The sequence below is a fragment of the Galleria mellonella genome, unplaced genomic scaffold (genome assembly GCF_026898425.1).
Source record: "Galleria mellonella isolate WM207_F2 unplaced genomic scaffold, CSIRO_AGI_GalMel_v1 utg63, whole genome shotgun sequence".
In the NCBI taxonomy this organism is placed as follows: Eukaryota; Metazoa; Arthropoda; class Insecta; order Lepidoptera; family Pyralidae; genus Galleria; species Galleria mellonella.
The window spans coordinates 4,784,947-4,800,314 of NW_026442130.1; the positions used below are offsets into that span (position 1 = coordinate 4,784,947).

Sequence of the window (15,368 nt, forward strand, 5' to 3'; positions counted from 1 at the left end):
CATTAAATCACCCCATGCTCCCTCGCTAGTGGTTCGCACGAAAGTCACAATGCCCGTTACGCTCTACAAATTAATATTATTGTTAAGCCAGCCTCTGACTTTAATAAGTAATAAGCTTCCGTGTACTGTTTAGTACTTACTGCTTTGAATAAATTATTAATTCGTTTATCTTTCAAGGGTTCATCAAGTCAACATCTAATTTTTCTTTTATAAGAATGGACGCTTCTGCGTTACCTGTCTTTCAAAAAAAGAAAATATATATATATATATATATAGAGAGAGAGAGAGAGAGAGAGAGAGATTTTAAATCTTTTCGGATTAACCTTTCAGAAATGTCTTTGGGTGAAATGAACTAATAATACAATATTGAAAATTTTACTAAATACAAATTTGGCATCAGATTTATATGTAGCATGTGAAGCTTTAAAATAATTTTTACATACTAAAATATTTCAGTGTCAAATTTATATGGAAATCTTATTGAGTGATAGCATTATGAGGTCAATTTTTAAATGTTCATTTAGATAATGCTATATCATTTAATTGTAAATATTGAGAGGTCATACAGTTGATACAGGTCATAAGTATCGGGTCAACATAAGGGTATCGCTAAACGACCACCGCTATCGTCATTACATAGATATTAGTTATTAGTATATAATATAAATTATTAGTTCTTCATTAGTATTCTGAAGTAGATCTAGCTCCTGCTACAATAATGCACGTGTGACTTAGAAAGTGTGTATAACTCAATCGCTTATGCACCTGCATTACATGAACATTTTTCACAACTCGCATGGGTATCATTAATCAAGCTGACGTGACTTGAAGTTATTGCTAAAGGCTCATGCAAATTACGTCCATCTCTTATGAACTTATCACGTTTAACCGCATCAAATTATGCTGTTTTATATTTATATCGTGTACACCAAAGTAACACAGCTGCTTAAGCAATATTACATATCGCAACCACAATATTTTATGGCAGAAGTCAAATTACTGCGCCACATAAAGGAATAGCGTATTTTCGTATATCGTAACGTAAGGTAGGGTGTCTCCCTTTACTTTTCTTGTTATTATTCGCGAGACGAGGGGAGCATCGAGACTGAATATATCGCAGTCTCCGAAATTCCTTTCATTAATCACTGTCAAGGGCTCTAAAAATTTCTGAAGTGCTTGTGGATTCAATTTAACGTTCACCCTAACTGGTAAAGTTTTGGAACGAGCTTGATGATTAAAGACTAAATATCCTTAATCTGTGGTATGATATAGAATAATTTTATTAATAAATTTATAGTATATGGAGTAATTGTTTTTGATAGTTTATATATACAGTTGTTAATATTATTTTTCCACACTCGCTTCTATCCATTCGTCCCCTTGCGTTTGTTATTCATAATGTTATACTGCCACAATTGTGTTCTTCACTATACAATCAAACATAATGTGCTATTACGATACACTGTTTCTAAAAGGGGAGTGATTGCTTTGTCAATAAAACGTTTTTCAATTCCTATTTAAATAGAACTTATAGTTAAATATGGCCGCTAATAGCTATATATGGATTGGTTATAAAATTTTGAATTTTAATCGCTCATACATTTTTATAGTTAAATAACTATTTACTGATAGATATTTTTACGCACGACTCAGCGCACATATTTACTGATTAGATAATTAGTTAAAAGATTAAGTAATTTTTGTTAGTCATCTAGAACTGTACTTCGTGATGAAACACGTAGGGAACTATGCGTAGCAGATGATTTGATAGACGGCCTAAAATGTAGATGATAATCTATTGATATTGTATATTAATAATAAGAATTTATTCGGCGAATTAATTAAATTGTCATTAAATGCGATGATTATGTAATAAAATTTAATTATGCCCTTAAATCCTAATTAAGGTCGTTGCATAATAACCATTAACATAAAAAAATTTAATCATAAATTGGACTATTTAAAAACTGACATGTTCGTTTATTACATCTATCGTAGCGTAGTAGACAAATTAGGGCTTTTGACCTGTAACCTTCTTCAAAGTGAGAGAGGCTGTAATACTCTCATGTACTGTCTTTATATTATTATGTTGGTACCTGTTGATGCAGCTGGTAGCATTTTAATTAAATCTCGTAACGATTTAAATACTTTATGTTACATGAAAAAATTAAAAATTAATAACTTATGGAGTTTGGCAGCTCTTGTCTTCATTTATAAAATTTATTAAACATGATGACAAATTAATAAGATCTCTGTTGCGTCGACTAGATGAGCATGATCTTTAACATGTATATGTCGTGGCGAATGAGGTTAATAGCACCGCTCGCTCGATTATACAGATCGCTCTGAATAAATTTACATGTTGATTGCCGGTTGATCAGTGTTCTCCCGCTAAACTAACTGCTAACTGAGCTAACTGGCAATCAAAGCTTGCCGTTCTTATTAAATAAATAACATCACGGTAATTATTGAGTTAATAAAGTATTATATGTCTACAGAAAAAAAACTTCAAAAGAAAACATGAAATGTTATAAACAGATACTCGTAGTCAATCACAAGGTTGTTGATTTCTCCAATCATCTATCGTTTACGTGTTTGTTATACTAAGCTTCAAAGTGTACCTACCATCTGTCAGTATAAACGATAGGGATAAAAACACTAATATCAATGATAAATTCCGTTGAATTTTTCGCTTCAACGACTTTATTTATTCCCGAAACGGACGTATCGCATTACCTGCCTGAGGCGTATCATCATTCATTTCACAAAAACGTTATTGCTTTAGCCAAAATGCTGTGACCTCTCGGCCAGACCGTGAATAAAAATTTTAATAACGAATACTCGAAGTAATTGATTGATGTGATAAAATAAAATTGCCTCTCGGAGACCAAAGCTGTCCGTAATACTCAAATAGGATTGGCGATTGCAATAAATAATTGCGAGAATTATTAGGCTTCGTTGATGAGCTGCCGTCGGCTAGTCACACTCGTATGAAAACAATCGCTGGTGAAGACAATAAGTTAACGTTCTGCAAGTATTTTAGTAGTTCAAATCCAAAAATAAATTGTATTAAGTGGATACTTATAATAGGTAACAGACATATAGGTAAGTAGATAGTTTGAATGAGTTAGTAATTAGTGTCGACGTGCAACATTATAGCTTTATTATGCTATTGAGTAAGACAGCAGAAGGCGCGAGGAGTTAGTCAGGCAGCTGCCGGGGACTACTGTGTAATTATTATTGGCGTAATTAGGATGTGAGGCCGGGCAAAGCCCGCGGCGCCGACAGCCCGCTCCACTCTAACAAATGCCATTATTATTTCCGCTTCGCATTATACTCGGCTGCGGTTTGTTACGTTCTCGTTTATTATGTCATGAACAATTGAAACGATAATAAATAATCACTTCTGCAGAGCAAATTGATTCAATGTTAATTGCTGCGATGTTATCGCGACTCTCGTTCTCGCAACTCCGAAGTCGGTATATGGATGTGCGTTTATTTTTACAGTTAGTTATTTAACGGTTTTGTAATTTACCTATGTACTCGTGACTGGATCTGATATCATTCCATTTGAAATGTTCGCTCATCGCACGACAGCCGCTTTTCTATATCGAGACGCTTCAAAGCGCATTCTATTATTATTTTATTTAACATTAAAGTGAACCTGTCATCACTGAAATAGCATATATTTTTGTTGTGCTCCCTCACGAATTTTCTTATTCTTGTCATAATTTCGTCTAGTGAATTTATACGGTATTCCGGTAGCGCATCGAGATCCATGTTGAGTCGTGTCGTGTTCGGTCGACTGTGTTGGGGAGCCGGTTGGTCGTACTATTGGCTTATAATCCGCAGCTGCCGTGTACCTGCCCGTTTCTTTGTTCAAGTGGAAAGTTACTGCGCATAGAGTTCGCTGTCATCATTGTCAGTCTTTATTACAGATATTATAGCATCTGCTTGATTTAAATAATCACATAAAATAAGAGTTATTACGTCGTTGTCACAGTTCATATCGGGGCTATAAGCGTCACATTGACGGTACTTCTCGTACTATGACATCATTCCTGTCTGTCTATTAATTATTTTATTATAAACTTAGCTACATAATTTTTATCAACATTATTCATTGCGTATTAATGATATATGTAGTGTAGCAATATAATATAATAAGATTAATGAGAAATCCGACGATTCCCAAATAGGATCGAGCGACCGGTTCGCCAACTAATAAAACGTTCACAAACACAATATAGGGGAGCAGGGGATCAAAAGCTGATTTTTTGTTACGTTTTTTATAAGCCGCTATTTTGCTCTCTTTTGTGCCTGTGTTGTTTACTAATGGGTCCTGTTGGGTTCGACTTAAGATAATATGTCTGGTTTTTCTCGCCATATGTCGTCGGAGCGAGTTTTTGTCGCCGGAAACGCGAGAATGCTGTTGGGTAGGATTAAAATATATTTGTTGATCTTTTGGCTTAATATGTGAATTCGGGAACGTAGCTCGCATATGCCACGTGTTTTTATTGTGCTTCGGTATAAAGTCGAGCGATAACTGAATTTTTAAATCGCCATGTGGCTTGGATAATTTGTAAATATTTTTATTGTGGGAGTTTGTCGATATAGTCACATCAACGAATTCCTGCAATGAATATATGTAATATATATAACGTTTTTTGTTATATCTCTTCGTGAATCTTGTACTAAGATCTGATATTATATTATTCTTACATTGTTTTTATTCTCTACAAACTTTCTATCCTTCTGTTTCCGGACCCAAATGTTGAACGTTACAAGTTATAACTTCCAACTTTTTTATGAGCTCAATTTGTTTTCTTGTATTATTGGGTTTCTATCCGTTACCTCTATATAAGATACAATCTTTCTCATATTACACCCGCATGTTAGTAGCTACCGGTTACGTTACGTTTTAATTACAGGCCTAATAGACTGGCCCTCTCTAATCTATCAATCCATACCGCAATATTCCGGACAGTAATCGTTATCGCCGCTTAATCAATCACCGCTCTCGTTTAATGCCCCAATATCCTGCGGTACCCAACTAACAATTACATGTGAGGGCCCGTATCACCGCCGACCAGCGGTGCCAATAACATAAATTGTCACGGACGGTCGGAAGTGTCCCTCGCACCCTGCCGTCTACCTCGCCCTCCCCGCATTCCACCGCTCCGCGCACATCCCGCCGCGCTTCACCGTCTCCGAGATTGCTGTCGACTCGAACTCGACAATCGATATTCAATCTCTTTGACGTTTTATACGCTCCCTACTTTCGTGCTTTGTGTCGCCGGCGTTTAGAACACGATTGGGATTAAAGAAAGTATTGTATGACGCTTTCATAGACCTTCGTATATTTTTTCCCTACTCATTCAGTTGTACTATCTAAATTTTAATGGCCTAAAATTATTTATTTTTAACGTGTCATTTTTACATTTGCATCTACATAAACAATTGTTCTTTTCAAACTACTTACACTTTGTTTTAATAGACATTAGTTATCGGATGCAAAGTTTATCTTTCCTTAAAAACGAAGCTATCAATCATCATACAAGTTTTTTAAATTAAAAAAATAGTAATTGGCTCAAAACGCTTATTAAATCTATCATAGCGTCGTCAAAGCTTTTAACCACAGTAATTACAACGTAGTTGAACTAATTAGCGAATTCCGGTGAGGATACGAGGAGAGCAGTCATCGGTCGGAGGTAATTACGAATCCTACCCGCGTCGCTTATCCTACCAAGTTTATAATTGAAAGTTCGCTGGCCCAGAAGCCGAGCGCCGCGTGTATCGCGTTATTAGGCGCGCATACGTAATTTGTTTGTTAAAGACGGCACGCAGTTATACCCGCTGTGAATAATTTAAATTCATCCCCTCGATGGGACGCGGGGTGGCGGCCCCCCGTATCGATTCAGTGGTTTATCTGTGTGAGTGCATGTTTATGCTGTGCACTGCGACCGCCACTTTCGGCTGTTCTCTGTTAACCTAGTAGGTTTTAGAGTTAGAATTCTTCATTCCCATAAACAGTGACAGCAGAATATGACAACTCTTATTCATAAAAATTAAATCTTAAAGCAAATAACCTTACAAAGGTCCTTTTTTAATTTTTTATGTTTTGTTACTGTCAAATTGAGAAATTAGAAAAAAAAAAGATGAAACGGAGCAGTAGCTAAAACAGATTAATTAGAGGTTATGATGTTTGTGTGAATAGAGTTTATTTTAACAGCCATATATTTTTTATTTTATTTGGCAGTGTTCTTTTGTTTTTCATTGCAATATTTTCTATCAATACGGAATCTATTTACTATTAAAAAACATTTATTTAATATTCCTCAACATGATTTTAGAGTAGATGATAATCTCAAATACAAACGTCATGCCACAAACATTAACATTTTGTATTCACTCCTATAATTTTAAAGTTTTCCCCTCAAAAACTTCTTGCATCTTTTATTCATTGCTTTAACATTGTCTGTATCATGTTTGGTATTGTATCATATTAATTTATATTGTGTAAACAGTGCTTAACTATTGTATGCATTAACGTAATTTATATTTACTTTTATGCATGTTTAAGCTTGTTTTCAAGCTACATATTTATACCTCCTTCAAGTTTTTCTTTTGTTACCTTTTTAATTCCTTGCCATTTGATAGCATCTTTTCCAACTCATCATTCTTAAATAATATTTCCCCGTGTCTTTTTATCTCATTGTCTTTTATCTTCTTGGATACTCTTTGATCTTTTTTGCCCTTTTCGATATTAGGTCTCTAATTATCTAGTTATATTTCGATAGGTTTAGTTCCATATTTACTTTATTTATTATAATTTATTATAAGTTTAAATGCATATTACACAAAAAAAAAAATACATTGCCCAGGCAGTCTGAACTTTATCTATGTTTACGACTGTTTATCGTCTTTTAGATTTATTGATATAATTCATAATCTGTCATTATATACGTATTTTTAAAGGATAAAAAAATATTCATTTACATAAGCAATAATTATTACCATCATGATAATTTATTATCATTATTAATTCACCAACATTTATTAATAGATATAAATTTATTATGCCTTTTAATAATCACCATCTGAAAAATATATTTAATAGAAATATGGTGATATAAAGCACACTTCAATATTAATTTAACATGCTCATATCTGCACTGAATACAAAATATTAACAGAGTCATTGTTGATTCAATTGTTTCTTTGTCTTATTTGCTAAGATTACTCGTATCTTATACTAGAGACTCGAGCCGTCTTCGCATGGGTAGATAGAATTTTGAATTTATGTTCCGTAAAGATCCGTCAGTATTCTACGACTATGACGATATATAGTCTATGTTACTCGCTGCTAATATAGCTTACTATACGTCAAAAAATTAAATTCGGTTTAGTAGTTTTTATGTTTATACATTACAAATAAAACAAACGATTAAATATTTCCTCTTTATAATTGTATGTATACTTGTACAAACTATTTACAAAACATTTATATTAGAATAAATATTCCTATAAACACAGATTTCAATAGATGTCGCAACTGTATGAGCTTAGTGTGCCTGCTTTTTTTTATCTAAGTACTCGTTACTTAAAAAGGGTCTAAATGAGCTCCACATGAATTCGAATTTCATTTAATTCAATTTGAAGTTTTTACAATATACACTGAAAAAATTTAGAGGATTGACAAAAACTGTATGAACGGTGGCACTTTCGAAATGAACTGATCTAAAAGAAGGTTTGCTATTAATAATGAACCTTTTTATATATTACAGTGGAAAAAATATGATGCGCTATGTTTTCTTATAAATTGAGGTTATTGCATCGTCTATCTTCGAGTATATCGCGGTTTCTCTATAGTTAAATATTTTAAGGGATAAATTATTTTCTTTATAGCTAACAGCCGATTTGGAAAGTTTGTCTTCACAATATTGTGATGCGTGGACCGCCCACGCGACCACATATGTTTATTTCTAAACCGTTGAAAGTTTTCAACGAAATGTCTGATTGGTAACCACGACATTTGCGTCTATTTAGATCTCCTTCAAATATTGAGACAACGCCAGAAACACTGTGTAATTTTTGTCATCTACAAAACTAATTGCCAGCACCAGAATAGCAGTTAAATTGTTGGAAAATTATTTCGCCTGTCACTATTAACAGAGTCGTATGTGCAATGAAAAGCATATTATATATTCGACTTTGTATTTAAGGAACAAAGCTGAATATGTAATGTACTTTACATTGCACATTTGACTTTTTTCTCTATTAATAAAGTCGGATATATAATGTGTGTTACTTAAATATTATACATCGAATTATATTAATAGAGACAGGCGATTTGTATCTGACTCACAGTTTGTTGTCGATCTCTATTATTGAACGGTTAATCAATCAATCTTCAATCGTAGCTGTTTACTTTGACGTATCTTCTTATTTTTTTTTCACTAGCCTCATTGGTCTACCGGTTTTCGGTACCGGTCGGTGACCTTGGCACGACCCTGGCTCGGTATGATGTTACGCATTTTTTGAACATAGCTTGGCTTTTTGTTCATTAAGGTGTAACCGAGCAAAAAGAAAAATTCTCCATTGTTAACAGTACAGCGGGTTGACACGGACTTATGTATGTATGTATTTTGTTGTATGTATTTTGATGGACGGTACAGATGACTGATATTTTGTTCACTTAAAAAATTTCCCTTTGTACTTGCATAATACATTTGCGTTATTACAAGCAATTTTAGGTGTTTTATCATGATAGAAATAAAATGTACGTAGACAATCAAATCTACTAGACGTACAAGGTAAAAATAAAGGAAAATTGTACTCGCAACAGAATTTAAATGTTTTTTTTTTATACGCGGGCTATAATCTATATTTCCGATACAATTCAAAAGGCCTACGCAATCGATTTACAATTTTCCATGTATATATATACATTATTCTATGTAAAAAATACAACAAAGTAAGCACACGTGACGCAAAAGATTCAACACACAAAAACTCGTACAAATGCATGTAAATATATTTATTGAATTAACAAACAAAAAACGAGCAATAGAATAACAGAAAAATATACAGTTTGTAAATAAAATATTTTCATTATAATTTCATTAACTGAGAATAAAAAGGAATTTCAAGAAAAATATTATTTAATAACCCTCACGTTGTTTTATTGGCATTTACATTTCCGAAGTTATTTTTGATATTTTATTATACTTGCGAATAGGTAAACAAGTCGAACGAGATTTTCAGAATGAAAGCCTTTCCAGGAATAATGGAAAGGCAATAAGAGTGTTTATTTTGAAAGAGAAATTGAAGCGTAAAAAAGAGAACCGTGTTCTAATGATTATATTAACAACCGATTTTTTTCATAATGTAAGTCTTTATTTAAAAAGACATGTAAAAAATTATATAAATATTGCAAAATCGATAGGAACTAGACGGTATTCTTCGAAAAATGGTTGTTTATTAATTAATATTAAGAAAATAAAAGGAAATGGAAACAATTGATGAAATATATTAAATTTCTTTGTAAATACACATCTTTTGAATCGCTTTAAAATTACACATTTAAAAATAATTTTAATACGTTACAAAATTAAGCTGGCTAATGTTGTTATCTTGTTATAATGATGTAAAAGTTAAGTTTTCTCTAATAACATTTTGCTAATTCAATATAAGATACTTTTTTTTTATAATTATTATAAGATAGATATGATAGATAGATAAACACTTTATTTGAGCCATTTAACACACGTAAATTAATAAATAAAATGAAACAATTTGATTATTTACATTTTTTCAAATATAAAACAACATATAAAACAAAAAAATTAATATTGGAGAAATATTTTCAGCAAGTGTGTCGCAGTGACCCAAAAAGGCTACAGCTCAGTGATACCTTTGCTTAAAAGCAAAGCACTGATTTTCAGCTACAACCTGAAGTAAGGCTACACGGACGCGTGCAACAAACCCAGAGTGTTACCAATTTAACCTTTTATTTTGACCTGTGTAACCAATTTAATAGCAAAAGGTAAAATTATATTATATAGATACATACTTATATAGATGATGCATAAATAATATATTTCATTAATTAATTAAACATAATTTTTAACATATACAAATAATAATTCACCACAGTAATTATGTTAAAAGCAGTCGCTACCAGGCAACTAATCCAAATGTTTGCTTATTTAATAAATGTTGCTTTATCAACTTTTTAAAAATTGATTTGGATGCAGCTAGTCTCATTGGAGGGGGTATGTTATTCCAGCATTTAGTCGCCTGGTGGCGAAAACATCCGGTAAAAGCGACTGTCCTATGGTTATGAACCGCCAACGGGGGCCGCGTTGATCGAGACACATTACATCCATAATAATTGTTGAAAGTCGGAAATTTGAGTTTTTTATATAGATATTCAGGGGATTTAAATTTCACAAGATCAAACATAAGTACAGCAAGATGCAATCGTCTACGTGAGTCCATGTTCAACATAGATGCTTCATTCAAATATGGTGTAATGTGACTACGAGGTGAAACAACAAAGCAAAAGCGACAGCACGCATTCTGAATCCTCTGTATCATTCGACGAGATGAAGAAAGGAGACGAGGCCCGTAGACCAGATCACCATAATTTAATCTGGATAATACAAGAGATTCACAGAGTGTAATTCGTGATCTTTCTGACAACAAATTTCGTATCTTGTATAATATTTTAAGTCGATTAAAGCAATTCCGGACCAAACCCAACACATGGTTTTCAAAACGTAAATTACTGTCAAAAAGCACACCAAGGTTCTTTGCCTCGCAAACATGTTCAATATTTGTATCACCGATCTTTACAACTAGATTATCATTCGATGCCTTCTCAATTTGATTTTTCGAGCCAATTACCATATATTTTGATTTTAAAGGATTAAGAACAAGAGCATTATTATTAGACCATGCAGCGATGCGATCTAAATCTTCATTCATTTTCTGAACGGCATTAGATATCCCAATTTGACTTCTAGATATATACAGTTGTACATCGTCCGCATAACAATGATAGTTACAGTTCTTAATAACATTAGGGAGGTCGGCACTGTATATAATAAATAGAAGTGGGCCCAGTATAGATCCTTGAGGAACTCCACGCTTCACCAACCTGGGGGAAGATATCATACAAGTACCATCATCCTTCAGCAATTTAACCGCCTGAAATCGCTCTCCTAAATAACTCTTAAACCAATTAATCGAGTGATGATTAAACCCATAATATGACAATTTAGAGAGTAATAATGAAATATTGAGACTATCAAATGCGCGGGAAAAATCAAGTAAAGTTAATATAGAGCCTTGACCATTATCTTGAGCAGCCAATATGTTGTCTGTCACATCAAGCAATGTTGTGACAGTGCCTCTGCCCTTTCGAAACCCCGACTGGAAAAGCGGCAGTATCTTGTTGACTTCAATGTATTTTAATAATTGAAAGTATATGGCTTTTTCCAAGATTTTAGATAAAAAAGGCAATATACTAATAGGTCTCAGATCTTTAAATTCCTTTGGATGGTCAACTTTAGGAAGAGGAGTAATTAATGCCTTTTTCCACTGATGAGGAACCACACCTGTTACAATTGATTTGTTAATTATATCAGTAATAATAGAGAGAGTATGTGGTAGGGTAAGCAAAACCATGTCTCGACTAATACCATCAGTCCCAATTGCGTTTGATTGTATGGACAAAATATACTTGGCAACATCATTTGAACTGATAGGTTCCAATCTAAAACTAGGCGTCGTTGTATTAAACCGATGAAATTCAAAATAGGTTAGCTGTGAAATAGGGACTGTTTCAGGTCCGGGTACTTTTAGAAAATATTTATTAATACTATTAGGGTCGTTAAAGCTGTCAGGAAGATAATCACTTTTACAAGGATCTATTAATATTCTATCCCTCAAATTCCTCCAAAACACTTTACTATTACTCGTATTAGAGTTAATATAATGATTATAATAGGCTTTCTTCTCAGCAGCAATACTCATAGACACTGTATTTTTGAGGTCTTTATAATATTTTTTGTCCCTCTCTAATTTAGACTTACGATATTTATTATGTGCTTTGTTGCGTAAGTCAATCATGCACTTAATTGTATCAGTTATCCAAGGAAGTGACTGGTGACGTTTGAATTTTCTCGTCATTATTGGAGCATGCCTGTCGAAAAGGGACATAATAAGCGTATTAAATCTATCGACCATATCATCAACCGTGCTCATACACGAAACAGATGCCCAATCATGTGTAAGAAGGTCCTCATTAAATTTATTTATGTCTATATTTTTTATGGGTCTATATGTCACGGATCTAGGTGGAATTTTAGATTTCCTTAATGTGAGAGTAACATTTATCATCGCATGACCAAGTGAACCAGTAATATTTGTGACAGAAATGTCACGGATCCTACAATTTGTACATACAAGATCAATTAAAGTATCGGAACCAACTGAAAAATGTGTCGGTTCATTCACTATCTGTTTAAGATCCATACAGCTTAAAAATTGGTTGAATTTAATTACACTGTTATTCGAACTATCGAGTAAATTGATATTAAAATCACCTAGCAGCACAACGTGATCATAGTTTGAAAAATATGTTACCGATTCGGTTAATGCATCAATAAATAAGTCTACGTTTAACCACTGTGGTCTATACGCCGTACCTACAATAACACGATAACCATTTACTATTGTCGATAGCCACATCTGCTCAATACCTCCATTGGGATGCTTTACATAGCGCACGCGCATGCCTTGCTTAACATAAAAAGCTACACCACCCCCTCTACCGCCACGCATGTACTGCGGACGCGGCGTGTTCCTTAGCCGGTACCCTGGCACCGTGGGGGCACGCGCCTCCTGGCCTGCCGGCAACCATGTCTCGTTTATCGCCACAATATCCGGTTCGAAACGATTCATTGCAATAATGAAATCATCATGACCTGTGTTCAACGATCCCGCATTATATAGCGCTAACTTAAAAAATTGACTTTTCATCATCATGGCATCGCATATACACATGCATATATATATAAGTCATAATTGTACATTTGTAAATATATTTTTGTTAAATTTGTATTAATTAATGTAATAAATAGTAGTAGATAAATAGACACAACACATACTTCAAAATAATTGCAAAAAAAAAAAGAAAATAGTAAGCTATTAAAATATAAGTAAAAGGTGTAAAAAAACAATAATCGGTACATGTGTAGTATCAATACAAACGGTTCAAGATCATAGGATATTATCACTGCGACACACTGGTTCACCCTACTTTTATATGTAAATAGCGGAGTAGCCGTACAATGTGTATAAAAAAGGAAAATATATACAAAACCACTCAAGCTATTAAACAATAAATAAATATACTCCAAAATTGTAAAAAAATTGACTAAAGCATGCAATAAATGTAACAAAATACCATAAAAAAGAAATAAAACTAACACTACCTCAAGCTTTTGTACACTGATAACAATAAAATATAGATTATAAACAAATAATAATGTTTTTTGTACATTTTTAGAAATTTCGAAGAAAATGTAATTACAGCAGTGTACTAAATATGTGTAACGTAGAGATTTAAAAAATAGAGCGAACCGCTTCCGGACCAAAAACTCGAACAAAATCATCGTCCGTCCGCAAACGCAAACGTGGAGAACCTTTATCGTGATATTGCCGTACATATATCCTGCCTTCCTTTGTCCACACGTAGCGCCATTTATACTGATTACAAAAAGTCCGTGCGCGTCGAAATAGTTGTCTGTTAACCTTTGTCAACCTCTCATTTACATAAAAGCGACGCGGTACGCCCGGCAGCCCTGTTCCTTCCGTGGTGGCACCGCGGCGTACCCGCGCAGCCTGTAGCAGCTGATCACGGGTAGCACGGCGCGCCAGTCGTACCACAATAGGACGAGGGCGCTCCGAACTCACTTCTAGAGACTCTGCCATGCTTCCCACACGTCTCGCACTCACTATGTCCTGATCGGACAAATTAACACCCAGCTTAACAGCGAGAGTCGTAACAACATGCGACAGGCTTTCCTCTTTTTGCTCCGAAATACAAGATATTTCTATATCGTTTAATAAAAGATCTTGATCTCTATCGTTGATGTCCATTTTTAACTCGTTAATAGAAGCGAGAAGTGACGTGTCACATTGCTGCACACCGGACATATTGCCCATCCGATTCTCCAAGCTATTAATGCATTCGTCTATCTTATCCATACGACTCTCGCATGCACTAACTCTACTTGAGATTGCAGTCAATGTCTCATTTAAAGTTTTTAACTGAGCCCGTGTCGACTTCATTTCATCTCTAAAAAGACGTATCTCCATAGTAAGCGCTTGTATATCCGTTATTTCGCTGGTGGTATTTGGAGTGGTATCATTTAATATTGACTGCTCTGCCAGAGAAATATCCATATGCAAGGGTGAGCCCGGAACTGCTCCTCCGCGCTGCACAGTAACACCATCTACTGCTGCTCGAACAGGAGTATTCGTATTGTCGAATTTAGGTTGCCTGCTTTTACACATCACACACCGCCAAACATCTCTATGCTCCTTCGTTAAGGTGTTATAAAAGCGCTGCTCGGATATATTTGCGCAATCCAAATCAAAGTGTTGATTACATCCACCACAATAAAGATATCTCTTGTTTTCAATTAATTTAAGGCATCCAGCACATTGTATTTTGTCTGACGACATTGTAAAAAAACAAAAAAAAAACAAAAAAAAAAAAATAACAATAATAATAAAATAAAAAAAAAAAATCAAAGGATGAATTCCGAGACTTGAACCCGCAACCTCCGTCAATGTCGCACTTTGCGCTTGCACCTTCGCGCCAGCGACAACTTAAGAAACTTTTTCAAAATTATGAAATATATATACAGCGCAGTGAGTGCGGTTGTGAGTAATTACTGAACAATTATTGACATTGAAGCTCACAAGGTCACTTAGCACAATTCACGGTCACTAAGTCGAGTAGAATTTAACGGTTAGAATAACTTAATTTAATCACTACATCAAAACTATTTCAGATCCAGAATAATGAAATATAGAGTTTTAAAGGTTACACTTTAAGGAGCAGAATCATTACTTTTGAAATCCAAATATACTTGTTTTTAACAATTTAAAAGATAAATGAATACGAGAACTAAAAATACACGTCCGCAGCTGTCACCGCGTCCGTAAAACCTCTTTACTCTCTTAAAATTATGTACTTGTAATGAAAAACTATAACATTATTCTTACTAATATAAAAAATGTGAAAGTGCGATTGTTTGTTTGTTACCTTTTAGTGTTTTAATGGCTTA

The 15,368-nt window shown here is 34.0% G+C and overlaps 1 protein-coding gene across 6 annotated transcripts in view; it reads left to right on the plus strand.

Moving 5' to 3' along the window:
- The window catches only part of LOC113521956 (zinc finger protein 608-like), a 148,382-nt gene that overhangs the window by 55,807 nt on the left and 77,207 nt on the right, over window positions 1–15,368 (plus strand). The window lies entirely within an intron of this gene.